The sequence below is a fragment of the Humulus lupulus genome, chromosome 9 (assembly GCF_963169125.1).
Source record: "Humulus lupulus chromosome 9, drHumLupu1.1, whole genome shotgun sequence".
Lineage (NCBI taxonomy): Eukaryota > Viridiplantae > Streptophyta > Magnoliopsida > Rosales > Cannabaceae > Humulus > Humulus lupulus.
Genome location: NC_084801.1, coordinates 31,620,766 through 31,641,351, shown reverse-complemented (window position 1 = coordinate 31,641,351; position 20,586 = coordinate 31,620,766). Strand labels below are relative to the sequence as shown.

Below are 20,586 nucleotides of genomic sequence, written 5' to 3'. Positions count from 1 at the left end.
AGAGAGTTCATGAACATTAGTAAAGGACGGATCTTTTGATATACTGAGAGAAATTCTAGAGAATTCATCCCTAAAGGATTTCCAGAAGACTCCAAGTCTTAATAAAATAGAGTCATGGACTAGGCTGAGTTAACTGCTAAACCACGTAAAATTCTTGTTGTTCTACCATATTATTCAGCTGCGCCATAGTTCTTATTGTTTAATTGCTCTACATTTTAAGATGACAAAAAATGGTGTCAACAGTTTGGTGCTTTCACTGAGAGCCTTAAGCAGTACAATCCCTGATTAGCTATGGTCGCAAATGATCAGAATATTCCTGAAGAAAACTATCCATGACACCCTGGGAAGCAGCCAATGATGAATCCAGAACTAGAAGAAAGAAGTGAGTCCTCCGATTCTCGAGGACCTCCGGCACCTCTGACTCCCAGGGACGATGAGGACATGTATTATAATCCCGAGCAGTATGTCCCCATTGTGGAGCTCAAAAATCGACAGTTAAGAAAACAGTTGGCTGAGGCCAAAAAGAGGAACGAGGAGCTGGCTAGGATAGCTGCGGAGGCGCAGGCGGCTCAGCCTCAACCTCCGCCTGAGAACCAAGCTCCACCTCCGCGGGACGTTCATGTTCCTCCCAGGAGGCCTCGTGGGCGACCTCGCAAAAATGCTGCCACAAGAAGAACGGAGCAACCTCCACCACCAGCAGAACAACCTGCTATCTCGAGGCCCCAAAGAAACACCCGGGCTAGAGCTCCGGTTAACTCAACTGCTGAGGTACCAGCTGAAACTGGGAATAACTGAGCCCCTGTAGAGGCTCGGACTCAGAATCCTGGTAATAGGCAGAATGTTACTGAGCCGGCACAGGCAAACTCGGGACCATCCAGACCTCGAAATGGGTGGCAACCACCGTCACCCATACAGTTCCCTCCATCGCCAATAAGATATCCCTCACCGCCTCGGAGGAACACACAACCGACTCAGGGTGATAGGGAAAGGCGAGCTAGACGGAAGCAGGGGAATGGAGAAGTGGCTAGAGAACGGAGAGGTGCCCAGCCTACGAGAAGCCAATTGTCTCGGTCTCGCACTGTAGAGACGAGGCAGCCTAAAAGGAATCCATCTCGAAACAATCATGCGATGAGCCTCACCAGCGACGACTCAGGGGACACCAGATTAGTCAGTATGTATGATCAAGAACATAGAAATACTGGGAGCCCAAGGAACCACCCTGACTTGCGGGAACACCTGAATCAGAATCAGGGTAGTCGTAATCCCTCAAATCCAGATATGAGAGATCGCCTAAATGGGCACAAGGATCCCCTGCGAAGGCGCGAGCCTGGAATTGTGATCAATGATAACCAATTTCAGGCGAGACCCCCTGTGGACCCAGTTCAGGATATAATTGATAAACTGGAAAGAGCATTTAGGCTCTTACAGAATGAGCGAGGTCGGAGCCGGGATGAAGATTCCAATGGAGCTCGAACCATTCGCTCTCCACATTTCCAACACTCTGTTTCCTCAAGGGTTTCGGATTCCTCATGTCCCACCTTTGATAGAAAATTTGACTTGTACAGTCATTTGAGTACATTTAACACTATAATGAGAGCAAGTAATGTGGGTTACGAGCTCAGTTGAATGTTATTTCCAGCATCGCTGACAGTACCAACGAAAAACTGTTTCGAAAAATATAAGAGACATTCAATCACTTCTTGGGATCAGTTGTCGAAAGATTTTAAGAAGTAGTTTAGAGCCATGATCGGGGTAAGACCCGAGGCATTGGCCCTGACCAATGTCTGGCAACAACTAAATGAAATGCTGAAAAGCTACCTCACAAGGTTCAATCTGGATGTTGCCCGAGCATGGGATGTAGACGACAGCGGTCATTTAATGGCTGTCCGAGTTGGGGTAATGCCGGGAAGTCCCCTCTGGGAAGATATGGAGAGGAAGCCTGCAAGGTCAATAACCGAGTTTAATAGGCGAGCTCAGAGGTTTGTCAATGTAGAAGAGGCGAGGTCAACACTAAATATGACCTCTCAACCCATAACTACAACGACAAACATAAACTCTGCCTCGACCTTGGCAGACCCATCAGCCTCGAAACCCCCTGCAGAAAACCCTTCGAAAAGGAAGAAGAATGAAGGAAGTAACCCCGAGGAAAAATGGGGAAAGAAGAAGAAAGGGGAAAGGTATTTCTTTGTGTACAAGGTGTACACCGAGCTCAATGAGTCTCCAAATCCCTTCTTCCATTCCAAAGCCCCTTTCTCCTCTCATTTCTAGGGTCTCTCTTTCTTTTAAAGCTTCCAATCCCACCATGGGAGACTCTGCCGACGCTGGAATGGACGCTGTCTAGAGACGCCTTATGTTTGAGGACGAGTGTGTTTCTGATTACCCTTTTTCCCATTTCTTCTTCTTTTTTGTTTTTCTTCTGGTGTGCTTTGTTTGGTTGCTTGGATTTTTAATAGGAAAAATTGTATTATTGATTTTTTGGGTTATATACTTCGTGGGTTTATTAATTTTTTGTTCTTCATTGTTTTATTTCAATTGTTGTACTTTGTTTGTTTAATGTTCTTCTTCTTCTTTTTTTTTTCACTGTTGAGGTATCGAAGTATATATATCATGGGGCTTAATTTTCTTCCTTAATATTGCTTCATTACCATGATTTGTTTTATGTTGTGTTTGCTTTATTTTTTTTTGGTGCTACAACATTGCTATTATCAGTATCCCCTTTAAAATTTCAGCCAACCGAACTGAACAATTTTTGTGGTTAGAAAGCATCAAGATATTGATTTTAAATCTTATATCTACAGATATGTATTGTGTTTATTTGTTTTTGGACAGAAAAGTGAATTACTGGATTTTTTTTTCATTGCTTTGATCTCTTATTGTTCTTGATATTATAATATTCCTTTTCTTGCTCTCGTTGGCTGTTCAAAGTATGAGAAAATGAAAACTTGGGTTTCATTTCTTTGTTGTTTGTTTTTGGTAAGAAATGAAAATTCAGTGACTGAGGTGATACTTTAATTGAGTATTAACTATAATCAAATGAGTTGAGGTCTATTTTTAGCCAAATATTCATGTGGTTTTGAGATTGGAGAACATTCAAAATCTGAATGCAAATTTTGCGTTTAGATCTACATATCTTTCTTTGTGTTGTACTGGAGCTGATTATGTTTCTTCATGTGAACTTTCTATAGATGCATTCTAGTGGATAAGAACGACCGGGTTGTTGGTCATGATACAAAATATAATTGTAAGTAAAATTTGATCTGCACAATTCTTTTTGGGTATTATGTCATGTCTTTATGGTACTTTGCATTTTGCATACTCCAAGGCTTCCTATCCTTCCTAAATCTTATACCCTCTTTTGATTTTGGATACCTTCACGTTATGGAAATGAACTGTTTATTAATGTTTTGGGCATTCTACTACATTTTCAAATCATATACTTTGTAAATAGATCATGTTCATTCTGTTGGATCAGCTGGACCTCTGTGGTTTGCTAATGCTTTTGTACCCTGTAGGTCACTTGATGGAAAAGATTGAAAAGGAAAATTTGCTGCATAGGGCTTTCAGTGTGTTTTTGTTCAACTCGAAATACGAGTTGCTTCTTTAGGTATTGCTTACAATATTTGAGGGACATCAAGCTATATGATTTGCCAATTAGGTACCCGAACCTTAGATCTTGTGGGAGCAAACAATAGACCTGACTATTTGAACTGCCCTCCTAGGTGCTTACATTTATAGTAATAAGTGTCATGTGAAGAACCAAGTCAAGATCTAGATCTATTAGGAGGGCATAAATTGAATAATTGTGTCATATTCTATTTCCCATTTTAGTTTTCTATATTCCTAAAATTTCATGCACTCATGACCATGTCTACATATCTTTTCTTTGTGGGAAATGTTTCTTGTACTTCTTTATCTAATCTGCATGTTTGGTTTGATAGTGAGTTTGGAGCAAAAGTTGTGCCTCCAAAGAGGATATTAAAGATGTTGCCTGAGCTATTTGACCATCAAGATCAAAATGTTCGTGGATCTTCTAAAGGACTTACTCTTGGGCTTTGTCGATAGATTGGAAAGGACCCTGTAAAATCAATATTATTTGAGAAAATGAGGGACACAATGGTATGATAACTTCTTACATGTACGGCTTTGCGTATGGAATTTTTTGTTGCTCCCTGATCCTTGGAAGTAATGACTTATTTATTATTTTTTATTTTTTGAAGAAAAGAGAATTGGAAGCCGAGCTGGTGAATGTAACAGGGGCAGCTAGGCCATGTCACAAAATAAGGTGAAAATTCATTTTTTCATTAGCTGTTTGATCTGCTTGCTGTTTTTATTTTTCTTAACCTAGTTGGTATTGATGTCTTCAGGTCTGAGCAAGACAAGGAGCCAGAAAAGGAGGTTGTATCTGAAGTTGTGGGTGCTGGCCCATCTGAGGAATCTACATCTGATGGTGTGTAATACGCATAGTCTATTAGATTATTCTTTTTCTTGGTTGATATTAAATGACGACAAGTAGGTGTTCTATCAGCGGGTATCAAGTGGTTACCATTGTAGGAGTTTGACACTTTAGTGTTATATTTTATTAGTTTTTTTACTGCAGAGATGTTGGTTATTTAGCTCTCCTGTTTATGCATAGTTTAACATATTTTAATTGTCTGCTCCTCAGGAAATAGATGAGTATGAGCTCGTTGATCCGGTTGATATATTGGCTCCTTTGGAGAAGTCTGGATTTTGGGATGGAGTGGTCAGTCTTCTTTCTTCTCTCCGTCAAACTATTTCAGTTTTTTTTTGTTGTTGTACTGATTCAATTTAGGAATATTTGGTTTTGATGTTCCTATACTGCTATCAACATCTTGTGCCTTATGTCACAGAAAGCAACCAAGTGGTCAGAACGGAAAGAGGCTGATGCAGAGCTAACCAAGCTTGCTTCAACAAAAAGAATAGCACCCGGTGATTTCTCAGAAATCTATCGGACACTAAAAAAGGTACATTGTCTTTTTATGTTTGGGTATTTCGTTTGCATCGTTTATACCTCTATCTATTGCCAAGGATCTTTTTAATATTGCATAGTTAAGTGTTCAATCTGCTCCATTAAGTTTTAACTTCATGCTTTATATTCTTACTTCTGTTATAAGTTTATACTTGCTTTTTTAGTTGATAAATAAAAATCATTTAATTCTTTTTCTGTACAGCTCATAACAGATGTTAATATCGCTGTAGCAGTTGAGGCAATTCAAGCTATTGGCAATCTTGCTCGGGGTTTAAGAACTAATTTCTCTGCAAGTTCACGCTTCCTATTGTCAGTTTTGCTGGTATGTTCATTTTTTGCTAGCTAAAAAAATAATATTATATCAACTTAAAATGAAAATAGGCTGTTTGAATGTAACCAAGCTGTTCAAGTGTTCATTTAATTTTTGCCAGTTACTTACAACTGAGGATGGTGGTATTTTTTTTTTTGGATTTTGACTTGTACATTCATTTTTCTTATTAATAAAAGTGTAATTAGTCATACGAGTAGATTCTTTTTTAGAAGTTCAAATGATGTTGATCGTAGCTTTGATTTGTATATAAAGTGATTTTTTTATTCAATTTTACTTTTAATATATATTTTGATCTGGTTTATCTCAGATTTTTCTTAGAAATAATTTAATAAAGATTGAAGAAGGGATATTGGCTTATTGAATTTATCTAACTCCTTTGATTTATCTCTCTCTCTCTCTCTTATTTTTTTTTTATAAAGGAAAAATTGAAAGAGAAAAAACCTGCCTCTACTGAGGCACTAAATCAAAGTCTTCAGGAAATGCATACAGCTGGGTGCTTAAGTCTAGCTGACATTGTGGAAGGCAAGTATATCTTTATCCTACGTTGTAGTTCTTTAATTCAGAATATAGTATTGTCATAGGATTCCTTACTATGTTTTTGGTTTAAGTTTTTTTTTTATTAGAGATTAGATGACATAAATTCTTTGCATTTGAGTATTTGTAATCGCTTTGATAGGTGGTAATTTTGATTTTGCCCAAACTGTAATGGATGTTGTCTATTGCCGATATTAAGACAGCTGTAAAAAATAAAGTTCCTCTTGTACGGTCATCAACTCTTAACTGGGTAACATTCTGTATTGAAACAAGTAACAAGGCTGTTATTTTAAAGGTGCACAAGGACTATGTGCCTATCCTTAGGGAGGTAAGTGCATTTATGTTTGTAGTTGTAATATATTTCATATTTTTCAACAATTAGTTGAGTAAAGTGTGCTAAACATTGCTTATTTCCATTTATTTTAGAAGACAGCTTCAGTACTGGTTTTGATGAGTTTAGAGCACTAATTCATGGTTTGGTGCTCTTACTTTCTAATTTGTATTCTAGAAGACAAAGGGAAATAAAAAAATAATGGTGCAACCTATTTTTGACCATGAATTATCCTGTTCATGGTGTTTCATGGACTCTCTTATCTATATTATAGTTTCTTACTTTTTCACAGTGCCTCAATGATGGGACTCAAGATGTGAGGGATGCAGCCTTTTCAGCTTTGGCAGCGATAGCTAAGGTATCGTTTTATTTATTTATCAATTTTGTGCTTTTGCTGCTTAATTCTAAATTTTGATTATTGATGGTATGGATTTGTTTCTTCTTTGCCCATTTTATTTAGTTGGTTGGTATGAGACTCTTAGAGCGGTCACTTGAGAAACTTGATGATGTTAGAAGAAATAAGCTTTCTGAAATGATTTCAGGTTCTGAAGGTGGCACATCCACCAATACAAGCTCAGGTTTCTAATATCTTTATAGCATCAGTTCTTATATCACTAATTTGTTCAACATTCTTGTGAGTTTTTATAACCTTGTGTGCATACTTATTGTTGTGTGAGCAGCAGTCCAAGCTTCTGGTGCAACCGCATCCTCTCATGAAGTGAGTTATTTCTTATATAATGGATTTATGGAAGTTAAAGAACAATGCTATGTTGAGAGGTTGCATGTAATGTTGCTATGTTACACCACTGCGAGCCCATTTCTGCGTGCCTTTGACCCAATGCGACTTCCATTCGCGAGCAAACACTGTTAATGACCATATTACCTTATGAGATCTGAGGGCTTTTGAATATCTAAGTTTGTTATTCTCTGTTTTATAATGCTTTATTTGCTTTATCACCTGTTAATAGATTAGAGGAAGAATTATTTAAAGATTACCTTTATTGTTAATCTGTTTTATAATGCATGTGTTTGAACACTACTTGACAATGCCTTTGATGCTTTTGTATCAAGTAACTTGAACCTGGTTGCAGTGCATTCTTGTTTACATTGGATTTTATTTTGTCGATATCTATTTTGGCCCATCTTTGCTTCCTAGATTATGAACTTTTCTTTTTGGCCTGATGATGATATTTGTCCTCTGTTTTTGCTAGTCTACTTAGTTTTGTTTCCTCAACTGAAATATATGAGTACTGCCTTGTTTTTGTTTCTCAGGCAAGTAAAAAAGCCTTGGATCCAGTTGCTCCAGTTTATAATTACTGCCCTGTATCAGTGTCTAACATATTAACTTCAACATGCCAAAATGAGGTTAGCTATCTCCATTTTCAACGTTCAAGTCTAGCGCTAATCCATATTGCATTTTTTTTTTCTATTTTTGGGTATAAGCTTATATATTAAGCTCTTTGAGGGCTCATTTTAACTAAAATCTTAACTGGAACTTGTTCACTTTCTTTTAGTTTTTCATAAATTTTAGGTAGCATAATATCTCTATTTTTTTTAATTCCATTTGCAGCTTAAAAGTCATCCTGTTTTCTCTGAATTGTTAGCCCAATATTCATAGAGCGGTTATAGGTATTAAATTCATTTTTGTTGTAAATCAAAGTATATTGATTCATGATACCATTATTGAACTTCTAAAAAATCTTTGGAGCTTATTTGTTTAATGGTCATTAACTACATGAGGTGTTCCTCTTATTTAGTATTTTAATTTATATTAGACTGAGCATAAACTTCTTAGTTGCATGAGTGATCTTTTTGAAAGAATTTTTAAGTTATGATAGGTTTCTTACATTTTGTGGTGTATCTCTCTGTTTAGAGATAGAGCTCATCTCTTAAATTAACAAAATTTTCCTTTAGATTAGATTGTATTAGTGTTGATAATCCAAAAGTCTATTAGTAAAAGCTTTGTCTTAATTTTTTATTGCTTTGTTTGTCTTTATTTTGTTATTTTATTTTATCTTGTCTATAATTATTTGGTTGTGTAGTTCCCTCAAGCCTTGTTCACTTATATGACCCATCCTTTGGTGCCATAGTTGCATCTCATTTTCTTGAACTTTAATAGCATCAGCTTCAGCAATAGATACAGTTTACCCATCTAACACATACAATCCATTTACTTTATTCCATTTCATAACTAGCAGTGAGCCTTTAGTAATCTTTATGATGCCAGGTTGTACTGTTATGGTTCATCTCCATGGCTGCCAGATTATTGTTTAGCCGTATCCATACATAGATATATATACATAATTTTAGACCTTATGTTATAAGCTACTGCATTCATACATATATATTTGGATATAATTTTAGACCTTATGTTATAAGCTACTGCATTCATACATATAACTGAATTCATACTTATATAGGTATGTCTCTGTGGTTTGCTTTAGAGGACTTGTAAAATGTTTTTTGATTTCTTATGGAGGACATGTCGATTTTTTTTTAAAGTGCTTTCTTTCTGTATAAATTGGCTGCGTTTTATTTTCCTGTTACTAGCACAAGTTCTCTGTTTTGTATGCATGATTCTATGAGCTAATTCTAGAATTTCCTATATGTATTGAATCTTATTCAAAGTATTGTATTGTAATGTTTATTGGTTTGAAACTTTGTTTGTTTATTTGTTCCATGGCTTAAACACAAACCTTTTCTCAAGCAGAATTTGATAGCTTTCATCAAGTTTGGTGAGGACTGCATACTTTTCTGGGGTGTAAATGATCACAGTGAAAATGGTGTTGAAAAAAAACTTCTGGGTTATTTTTGTTCTACTCCTTTTAGGATTTGTAGCTAATTTGCACACTGCAAAACGCGCTCCTCGGCCTAGGCCTCGCCAGATTCTCTTGGATACAGATGATTTCTTTGCTCTGCTCTACCTCTTAAAGCTTAACAGATCAGAGTTTGAGTTAGAGGTAATTTAAGTCTTCTTTTGGTAACAATAATCTTTTCAGTCTTCAAGATTTTTCTATTACAAAGTTGAATATAGTATATCCAACTCAATTTTAGGCACTTAAAGGTTGGACAGCACCACAAATATGAAAAAGTACATCTTTTTTCCCTTTCTATATTGATTCAATGAGTAAATTACGAGTAGATTATTTCATATTGACAGTTACGTATTTTAATCCTTGATAACAAGTCATTGAGTTTTCTTTCTTTTCTTTTTTTTTATTTCTCTTTTTCTTTTCTTCTGGTATTGATGATGATAAGTAGTCAAATAAAAAAATCATGCCTTTTTCTGGACCTTAATCTCTCAAATATTTGGTCCTACTAATATTTATGTATATATGGTCAAAGGATAAAAGAACTCTTGGCCTTAGGACCATAATGTCGGATCAAATAATTCAATGCTGGAAGTTAACTTGGTCCTAGTGTTTTACCAATTACTATAATAACATCTTTTACTTTTAAAAGCTTCTTGCTTTGCTTTTTCTGACTTTAGCTCCCAAAGTCTCCAATTTGTTGAGCTCTCTTAATTCTCATTAAAAAATCTCTCTCCTCAAAAGCTAATTTATTTTCGAACCATATATAGTACATAACCAACTTACAACATAGTGACACATAAGAATTTTCTTTTTCTTTTTTATTAGGGTGTGACTATCAACACAAAAGCCTGGACTGATGCTAGACATTCTGTGAATCAAATCTATGACATCCTTTACATGATGGGGCGCGATGATATCGCTGTTAGAGTTGGCGGCGAAGGTGGAATACTAAAAGATGGTACCATTCTTCCTAATGTTGGTGGATATCTTCCCATAATAGAACAGGCATGAGCTCATTGATTGCCTTCTACATGTTTGATTTTTGTTTTTCCTCATAAAAAAACTTAGTACATTGCCATAACATGTATATCATACAATCTCAGTTAAAATCCACTCTAATTTGTGTTTAGTTTATGTATGTCAGGGTGTTACAACCACTGGGGGATGTAGATATAGACAAGCTATCCCAGTAGGTATTGGAGGTTGTCTGGATGTTGATACAAATTTTGGCATTAGAAAAGCTTTTCTTCCTCAGGTATATATAAACTTTTATTTCCACTGATTTGTTATGCTTATTCTATGTATGATAAAAGAGATGTTTGCTTGAGTTGAGTTGAGTTGCTTATTTAAATTTTATATGCATATAGGTGGAAACTAGATTAAGTCTTATGTTCTTAATAATAAAAGGACTTTTTTTTTACAATGTGCAGGTATATTGAGATGATTTCTTTGGAGCAATTCTTGAGAACATTTGTAGTTGAGGCCTTTAGAATGGAAGAATGTATTTCACTAATTTTTGTATACATTTCTTGTTTTGTATTTAGTGATAAAGGAATCTTAATTAGGCATAAATTATGTTGTAATATGATTTCTTAAGCCTAGACTAGTAGACAAAATATTGTAATTACATTTGAGTAATTAATAAAAATCTATTTATGTTACCTTATTTGGCTTCAACTTTCATATTTGTTTTCCTAGTTTTGTGTAAGTAAAAAAAGATTATGTTTCTCTAAGCTAATATAACATATGTGTTATACTAAAGTGTAGTATAACACAAAAAGTGTGTTATACTAAAGTGTAGCATAACACAAAAAATGTGTTATACTAAAGTGTAGCATAACACAAAAAATGTGTTATACTGAAGTGTAGGATAACACAAAAAAAGTTTTATACTAAAGTATAGCATAACACAAAAAATGTGTTATACTAAAGTGTAGTATAACACAAAAAAAGTGTTATATAATCGACTATAAATAACATAATTAAACACTTATCTATATATTAAAATAACACAGAAATTGTGTTATCGTTGACAGTACAATAACACATCTGTATAACACTGATAAAGTGTTATGTAAAGTACCCTGACCTACGATAACATAGTCGGTCTTAACACATCAGAAAGTGTTATCGTATGTTTTGATAACACATTTTTGGTGTTATTAAAAGCATTTTTTTTTGTAGTGAGGCCACCTTAGAAAAGATGGGACCCACGCTTCGTGGCCTAAACGCTTGTGCAACGACGCTGTACGGTTTTTCAGGAGAAGGGATTTCCTGTATGGGATCCATTGAACTCCTTGTGACCTTGGGAGACTACCCAGTCTCAACAACCAAGATGATGGAGTTTGTAGTAGTGGACCTACCATCGCCCTACAATGTGCTGCTCAGGAGACCCGCCCTGGTAGGGCTGGGGGTAGTCTCGTCTATAAGGCATTTGGCCATCAAGTTCCCGACTTCTAGTGGCATTGGGACGCTGAAGGGAGACTAGTTAGCCGGAAGGGAATGCTATAGCATTTCCATAACAGGAAAGAAGCAGGCGAGCGCACAAGCGCGCGTCATTATTCAAACTAAGGAAGGGACAATCTTGGAGATAGATGAAGAAATCGATCCAAGAGTGTTAGAAAGATCCAATCTCGAACCATTAGAAGAGCTTGAAGAAATCAGGCTCGAAGAATCAAACCCCGCAAAAATGGTAAAGGTCGGGAAAAACCTCCACGAAGAAACCAAATAGCAATTAATTTTCTTTTTGAAGAAGAACCAGGATGTCTTCGCATGGTCACATTCGGACATGATAGGGATAAGTCCAAATGTAGTGAGCCATGCGTTAAATATTAACAAAAGCTTCCCGCCGAAGTAGCAAAAGCGAAGACTGCTGGATGACGATAGACAGAAGGCCCTCAAAGAGGAAGTCGATAGGTTAAAAGCAAACTGATTCATCAGGGATGATTTTTACTCCGATTGGGTAGCCAACCCAGTACTGGTCCCGAAGCCTAACGGGACGTGGTGAACCTTTATTGATTACTCGGACCTCAATAAGGCCTATCCTAAGGACTGCTTCCCTTTACCATGGATCGATAAGCTCGTGGATGCCACGGTAGGGCATGGACTCATGTCATTCATGGATGCCTATTCTAGATATAACCAGATTGCCATGCATGCCCCCGACCAAGAGCATACAAGCTTCATAACTGACAAAGGGTTGTATTGTTATAACGTCATGCCATTCGGGCTCAAAAATGTTGGAGCCGCTTACCAGCGGCTCATGAACATGATGTTCTCCGAACAAATAGGGAATAACATGGAAGTTCATGTTGATGATATGTTACTTAAATCTCAACTTAACAATAACCATGTGGATGATCTCGAAGAGTGCTTTGCCGTGTTACAGAGATATAACATGAAACTTAACCCTCAGAAGTGCTCTTTCGAAGTGTCTTCAGGAAAATTCCTGGGTTTCATTGTAAATGCTCGAGGATTAGAAGCTAATCCAGACAAAATCTAGGCTGTGATTGATATGCCTTCACCTCGGAAACATAAGGATGTCCAAAGTTTGATTGGCAGGATGGCAGCATTAAGTAGATTTATCTAAAAATCTATAGACTGTTGTCTTCCATTTTTCAACCTTTTGAGGGGAGGCAAGAAATTCGAATGGACGGAGGAGTGCGAGTTGTCCTTTCAAGAGCTCAAGAAGTACCTCGCAGAACCCCCCATCTTGTCAAAACCCATTATGGGAGAATTTTTGTACCTGTACCTTGCTATGACCAAGCACGCCATAAGCGCGGTACTTGTGCGGGAAGAAGAAAAAGTGCAAAGGCCCATGTATTAGGTCAGTAAAAGATTACTGGGGGCAGAATAAAGATATCCCTTGATGGAGAAGTTAGCTCTCAGCCTAATACACTCACCTCGAAAGCTCCGACCCTATTTTCAGGCGCACCCCATTCATGTACTTACTGATCAACCCCTAAGACAAGTCTTGTCCAAGCCAAAAGCTTCAGGTCGACTAATCATCCAAGGACGACCATTAGGGGGCAAGCCTTGGCAGACTTCATAGTGGAGTGTACGGGCGTGGCCAGCGATGAAGTTATAACCCATGCCTGCGAGCTGTGGAAACTTTATGTTAAAGCGGTCTTCTAATGAAAATGGATCGGGAGCAGGAGTAATTTTGATCACCCCTGCAGGAGGCCGATTTCACTATGCCTTAAGATTTGACTTTGACGCGTCGAATAACAAGGCCGAGTACGAGGCTCTACTGGCGGGACTTCGCATAGCCAAGGAGCTCAATACCAAAACAATACATTACTACAGCGACTCCCAGCTGGTGGTTAACCAAATTTTGGGAGAATACTAGGCTCGTGGTACGAGGGTGGCAGCATACTTAGAAAAGGCAAAATCGGCACTAGAGCAATTTAAGTTCTATGCGATAGAACAGGTCCCCCGAGAACAGATCTCGAACGTAGACGCCTTAGCCAGGCTTGCTACCTCTACCGAGAATGATGAACTGAATGTCGTGCCAATCAAACATCTCACGACGCCCAGTATTAACGAGCCAGAATAAGAGGATGTGTGTATGATCAATTCCGAGCCAACCTAGATGACTCTGATAGTTGAATACCTCGAGACCGGCGTCCTCCCGGAAGAACGGGTCAAGGCTCAAAAGGTAATGTATCAAATCCCTAGGTATACCATTGTAGATGGAAAGCTGTATAGAATAGGGTATTCCATGTCGCTACTCCGATGTGTGATCCCACCCGAATCTAAGAAAATCATAGAAGAAATTCATGAAGGGTTCTATGGAGACCATACTAAGGGGCATAGCCTATCCAAGAAAATCATACGCCAGGGATACTTCTGGCCTACCATCAAATCAGACTCCTTCGACTACGTCAAGAGGTGTGATAAGTGCCAACGGTTCGCCACAATTCCTCGAGCTCCACCATCCGAGCTAACTATGATGACCTCTGCATGGCCATTCGCGGTCTGGGGAATCAAACTCATAGGCTCCCTTCCGACTGGCAAGAGCGGAGTAAAATACACAGTAGTCGCCGTAGATTACTTCACGAAGTGGAATGAAGTCGAACCTTTGGCGAAAATAACCTCGAAGAAAGTCCTTGACTTTGTGGTGAAGAACATCATATGCCGATATGGGATGCCAAGGAAGATTGTGTTCGATAATGGTACCCAGTTTGACAGTGACCTATTTACCAACTTTTGTGATAAAAATGGGATAATAAAGAGCTTCTCATCAGTGGCCCATCCCCAGGCGAATGGACCACGGCGCGTACATCAATAGGACATACCCCATTCTCTCTGGCATACGGTTGCGAGGCTATGTTGCCAATCGAGGTCAAAATTTCCACAATCCGAGCCCTCGCTTATGATCAAACCTTGAACCACTCTCAACTCGAAGAAACTCTGGACCTGATCGAAGAAAGAAGGAACGAAGCTCAATTAAAAACTGCTGCATACTGACAACGAGCTGCCCAGTACTTCAACAAAAGAGTTCGAGATAGAAAATTTGGCGTAGGAGATTTGGTGCTAAGGCGTGTATTCTTGGCAACAGGGGATCCAGCAGCTAGCATGCTCAGGCCAAATTGGGAGGGACCTTATCAGATAGAATCAGTCATCCGACCCGACGTGTACAAGTTGGCAAGATTGGATGGAAGTCTGGTACCACGAGCATGGAATCAGTCATCAATAGTATAGGAAGGATGTCGCCTATAACTATGCTTGTTTATCTGTACTGTTGGATTTATCAAATAAAGTTTGTTTTCGTTTTAATATGCTGTATTTTTTTCAATCTCTCTTAATTTAATAACCTATGGTCGCATTCATAGGATATTAATGGGGCATTAGTTGTACATATAGCATCAGCTTGAAAAAATAAAAAGCATATACGAAAGACATACAAGTGTTTGGATATAACCAAATGTGCGAGTTAAGATAGTCTGGATATAACCAAACTATCAAAAACATAAAGTGTTTGGATGTAACCAAATGCGCGAGCTAAGATAGTTCGCATATAACCAAACTATCAAAAACATACAAGTGTTTGGATATAACCAAATGTGCGAGCTAAGATAGTTTGGATATAACCAAATGTGCGAGCTAAGATAGTTTGGATATAACCAAACTATCAAAAGCATACAAGTGTTTCGATATAACCAAATACGCGAGCTAAGATAGTTTGGATATAACCAAACTATTATAAACATACAAGTGTTTGGACGTAACCAAATGCGCGAGATAAGAAAGTTTGAACATAATCAAATTATCAAGAGATAAGAATATAAGTGTATGGATTACAAACCTAACACGACCTTAATAGGTTTGGAACAAACCAGCTAAAACTAATCGACAGTAAGTTGGAGCATAACCCACTTCGTGTTAAGTCGAGATCGAGGCTGGAATATCTTGCAAAACAATAATTTCAACCTCATAACCTTGGGGAGCTAACCGAGGACGAGAAAAAGTAATTAAAAAAGTAAGATATAACTAAACCATTTGCATTACACGCCATATAAGCACTTTCGGGTGCATGGTAAAAGTAATATTCGACCTTGACTAATAACGAGATCGAAAGCGGATAATTCGAGCAAACTGTGCATGAATGCACTGAACCTCAAGCTTAAATCCAAACTATGTTTGTATGAATAAACATGCATATATGACACTTTCATATACATTGTGCAAAATATTTCAGCCCAAGAAATATAAAGCATATATATTAAAGTGAAGACAAAAAGTGGTATCTCAAATATCATAAAAAGGCAGCTCCTTTACGAGCTGTAGAATCGTCTTGGCCCCATGGGCATAAATAATAAAAAAAAAACATAAAAGGCTATTACAAAAGATTCACAGGGACGCAGCCCCGAGGCAAGAATTAAGAAGGATGAGCATTCTCCTTGGCCTTCTCAGCATCTTCCTTGGCCTTCTCAGCGTCAGCATCCTCCCCGACTCCCTCCGCCTCATCCCGACTAGTTTCCTCATCATCAAGCCAAGCCTGCCATTGGGCCACGAGCTTCACTTGAAGAGGGCCTAAGAAGCTAGTGTCGAGGTCGACATTGTTGGCCCAAATTCTGTACATGGCCATGTCAACTGCCTGATCCTTCTTCTCCTTAAACTCTTCGAGAATACGAGTCTTTTCAGCCTCCATAATCTCGAAAGTGATGGCTTTCTCTTCTTCAAGCTTGGCATTGGTCTCCTTGACCCGAGAATTTTCTTTCTCAAGCTCCACAAACCGGGCATTCAGCTTTTCAAGCTCGGAAGACTTGGCCTTTAGCACCTCAGCTCCTGCCTCCACCTTTTCTTTTGTTCCCTTGAGCTCGTTACTCAGTTTGAGCTAAAGATCCTTTGCCTCCTGAGCAAGAGACATGCTCAAATGGACCTCATTGCTTAGCTTATAATTGAGTTGGGCAGAGATAGCAAGAGTCTAGCATACAAAGAAATCAAATTAGCATACGAACCAAGTGTAAATACGGCTAATACCGAAAGAAGAAAGGTTACTGCAACATGGAGCTCGATGCTCTTCTCCTAAAGAGTGTTGCAGTCCTGGTCATTGTTCAGAAACTGCCAGTGAGGAGCGTCGAAGCTGCCAAAACTCTGACCCACCTGAGACAGAACGTCCGAGCCTAGCGTAGCCCAGTGGGGTCCGGCTGTGTTTTCGATCACATACTCATCAACATGAGTAGAAATCGAAAGCAGCGATGTCTTTGAAAACGAGGGCCTCTTCGGAGGTGGGCCAACTGTGGGATTGACCTGGGGGGCAGGAGGAGCATGAGGTAGGTTCGACAAGGAAGTCTCAACCTGAGCAGGTGGATTCAGAGCCGTGCTCGGAGCAGCCGGAGCCAGGGGAGGTGGCATTTTCTCGGTCCTCTTAAGGACCTTGGCAGGCCGGTCTGTTTTTCGTGACCCCGTGGGGCGCTTACTCCTCTTAGCTATGCCACTCTCTAGGATGTTGTCAAGGTCGGAGTCCATCTCGCCTGCACATTTAGACCACATTATGAGTTATCCCAAAAACAAAATAATTTAACATGATATGGACACACAAGGGATAAAAATACAAGTGGAGAGAAACCTAACTAGAACTCTCCCCTGAGCTTGTGCTCGGCGACCACGAAATTCTCCCATCTTCAGAAGAGGCGGGGGGAGTACCTTCCCTATTGGTGGATGTCAACCTCAAAAGGTACCTATAGTCGTTAGTCCCGTATTAGATGGCTATTCCATTCCATAACTCGTTCTCGCTATACATGGTGTCATATTTCCTGAGCCACCTATCGAACCTATGCACCCTCTCATCTACCCAAGACCATACATAAAAATTGTTCCTATCGTCCTTACACGATATTAATCTATCGGGCTTATGTTTTAGTAGTGAGGGAGACCACAAATCCAAGCTAAGGATGACTGTACCTTGTTCATCCGAGCCCGAGTTCGAGGCCTCGTCATTGGCCTCATTCCCCGATTGTGCACTCCTTTGACGTTGAGTCAGAAATGGAGGCCTCGCATCTCTCCTTGGGGGAAGGTTGCCGGTCGGTTAGGCACAAGCTCCCACCAGCCGTACTTCTTGTTGGACCAGTTAGATGTAGATTGATCCTCCCCTAAGAGCCGACATGCCCGAAGCTTGCCTTCATGTAAGAGATAGGAGAGAGATCTCCTGCCGTAGGGAAGTTGGAGTAGAGTTTCTCTGTGCTCCCTCATCTCCGTGGTGTTGGTAGGGCGATGATAATTGGCTAGAAGATAAAACACATTTCAACTAAGCATGAGCCTAAAACAAAGTTCAAGCACAAAATAGAAGGGAGTTAAGATACTTACGAATTTGTTTGAATGAATAAAATCGAGATGGGGCTAGACCATCTGTCCAGAAGAAGGCCTTCTTGAAATTAGGAGGGTAGTTGGGAAGAGCTTTAAACATCTTCTTCTCCTTGGGATAGCTCAAAAGATAGTAGAAGCCATCTCCTCCCCGAGCTCGAGAGGGATTGCTTTTCAAGCAAAAGAGATATAAGATCTCTTCAGGCGAAGGGCCTTTCCCCTTCAGATCGTGGTACAGCGACCTCAGGGCAGACAGAACCCTGTAAGAATTAGTGTTGAGCTGGAAGGGAGCCAACCCAACAAAGTCTGTGAAGTCCTTGAAAAAATACTTCGAGGGCAGTATCGCCCCTGCCTTCATATGCTCCTGGCTCCAAGCTGTGTATCTCAGCTTGCTGTCAGGATTTCCATCTCCTGGAGCGCGGCAACTCCGCTCGTCGAAGGTCGGAGCTCGACACCTCAGCGAGCCTGATAGTCCTATACCGTGAAAGGCTAGAATATCAGCTATCTGACCTAATGACTTAAACGAGCTCCAGTAATGCTCAGCCTCAAAGAATTCTCTCCTCGGCTGCGAGGTAGAAGGTTCCCCCCTCAGCAAAAATTGAAGAGCGCCCGGCTTAAAGGCGATTGTCACTTTGAGCTTAGGTTCGAGAGGAATCGGTCAAAGCTCGGTGTCCAGATCCGGATAAAGGGAGACCCTTAGTCGTTTCCTCTTCCCTTCTTCGACTTCTTCTATCTGACGTCGGAAGTGGTCTCGAGTGTCCTCTTGCCCACGCCTCAGTTAGTGCTCCCGAATTAAGCGTTGGTTCCGAGTAAAAGGAGATTCCGGGCTCGAAGCTACTGGTGAGTAAGGAATCACGAGCTTTGACCCCCACCACTTTCCCGAATTCTGCGGCATCTAACAAGAAGGCAAAAGGGTGAGGGCCAAGCAAAAAAGAAATAAAAAGACAAATACGACCTAAGCTCGAATGATCGAGGCTACAAGGAAATCTCGATCCAAAGGATGAGGCCAATCTTAGAGCATGTATTCCACCAAAAGGAGGGAAGGTGGATATGTTATGGGAAATCTCGAAATGTTAGGAGGGAAAGGTGGTGGTTATTAAAAAGGTGATATTTTTGGGAATCGTGCATTCCTTACAAAACCCTGATTCTGTACCTGATATCTTGGTGTGCAAGATATGGTCTCTGAAATTTGAAAACCCGAAAAAGGAACCATATTTGGACCCTTTTTCGCAAAAATTGGGTTTGAATCTAATGTCTATCAGTCGAAGCACACTAATCCTAGTGCATTAAACTAATAAATGGGTCAAAAATAAATCATAGTGCCTACGATGTAAGAGAAGCATAAGCATACATGAAGAAAAAAAAATGTATATATACCGTAAAGAAGCCATGAACCGAAAACTTACACAATGTGATCAGTGGAAACAGAGAAATGGACGATTGTACGAGCGGTTGCAAGTGCGATCTCACTGAGTCAAAAAGTCCAATGTTGCTTTGTCTTCTCGGCTTGGAGAACATGCAAGAATTGGGCAAAAAAGTTTCTATTTTTTTCTCTCTGAGAATTTGAACGTGAAAGAAAAATGAAGAAGACGACTGGAGGCTTATTTATAGGCCCATGGGTTAAAAACTGAACTAATCTGGGCCATTGGCCAGGTTCCGTATCAGATCTGACGGCCAGGGACAAGTGAAATGATAGTGCGCAAAAGGAGGGCAGGCGGATAGACATGGGCAGAGTTTCAAGGCACTCGAGCAGCTTGAGTGAGTAATACCCAACTGACGCGTGTCCATACTCGAGTGTGTGACGGAACGGTTCCCGAAGAAAGTAGTTCAAAAGTTTCCTTCTCATAGGATTCGAACTAATACTTTTGAGGGGGCAAAATGTTACACCCAGATTTTGAGACCTGAGATTGTGACCTCGAAAGCTGGACTCGTCAGGTGTGAGCTCGAGATATCTAAAACGCATGTTCGTGGCCCAGATGTCAAACCCTCGAATCAAGATGGCAACCTCGAAGACATTTAACCTCGAAGTTCTTTCTGAGCTCGAAAGAACACATCATCGTGGTATATCTGTTGTCGGGTGGCTTCGAATCAAGTAACCCTAGCTTAAAAAGAGTACAAGCTCGGAATGTAACAGTCTCGATGGTATCTACCTCCTCCGAGCTGGTCTTGGAGTAAGGCGGCTAGTTCGTAACTTATCTATATACCTTGTTCGACGTGACGCTGGTTGCTGACCTCGAAAGATTTAATTAGTCATCTGATGTAACCCGCTTTATACATTTAAAGATATTTATTATTGTAACATCCCAACATTAAAGGGATATTAATAAGTCTGTTATTCGCACCTGGTCTTCAGGGGACGTTTCCTTGTACATATAGGAGTTACAGTATGTAATATCATTATTTTAATTAATAAGCAGAAGCATCTTCCCGAAATATGTGGGAATGAACTCTGAAAACTCTCTATAAATAGAGAGTTCACGAACATTTGTAAAGGACGGATCTTTTGATATACTGAGAGAAATTCTAGAGAATTCATCCCTAAAGGATTTCCTGAAAACTCCAATTCTTAATAAAATAGACTCGTGGACTAGGCTAAGTTAACTACTGAACCACGTAAAATTAATGTTATTCTACCATATTATTCATCTGCGCCATAGTTCTTATTGTTTAATTACTCTACATTTTAAGTTGACCAAAAATGGCGTCAACATCTATTAATCCTAGCTATATACATCATTGAGTCTACATACTCTCAGCATGCAAAGTACCTACACTAAAGTGT

The 20,586-nt window shown here is 39.4% G+C and overlaps 2 long non-coding RNA genes across 2 annotated transcripts; both read left to right on the top strand.

The window, feature by feature from the left end:
- Positions 1 to 2,237: 2,237 nt before the first annotated feature.
- Positions 2,238 to 3,816, top strand: LOC133801770 (uncharacterized). The gene is made up of 3 exons (XR_009876960.1): positions 2,238 to 2,364; positions 3,186 to 3,241; positions 3,513 to 3,816. It is a non-coding gene; the product is annotated as an uncharacterized LOC133801770 (long non-coding RNA).
- A 4,790-nt stretch (positions 3,817 to 8,606) lies between these two features.
- Positions 8,607 to 10,657, top strand: LOC133801224 (uncharacterized). The gene is made up of 3 exons (XR_009876787.1): positions 8,607 to 9,143; positions 9,822 to 10,251; positions 10,427 to 10,657. It is a non-coding gene; the product is annotated as an uncharacterized LOC133801224 (long non-coding RNA).
- Positions 10,658 to 20,586: the final 9,929 nt, after the last annotated feature.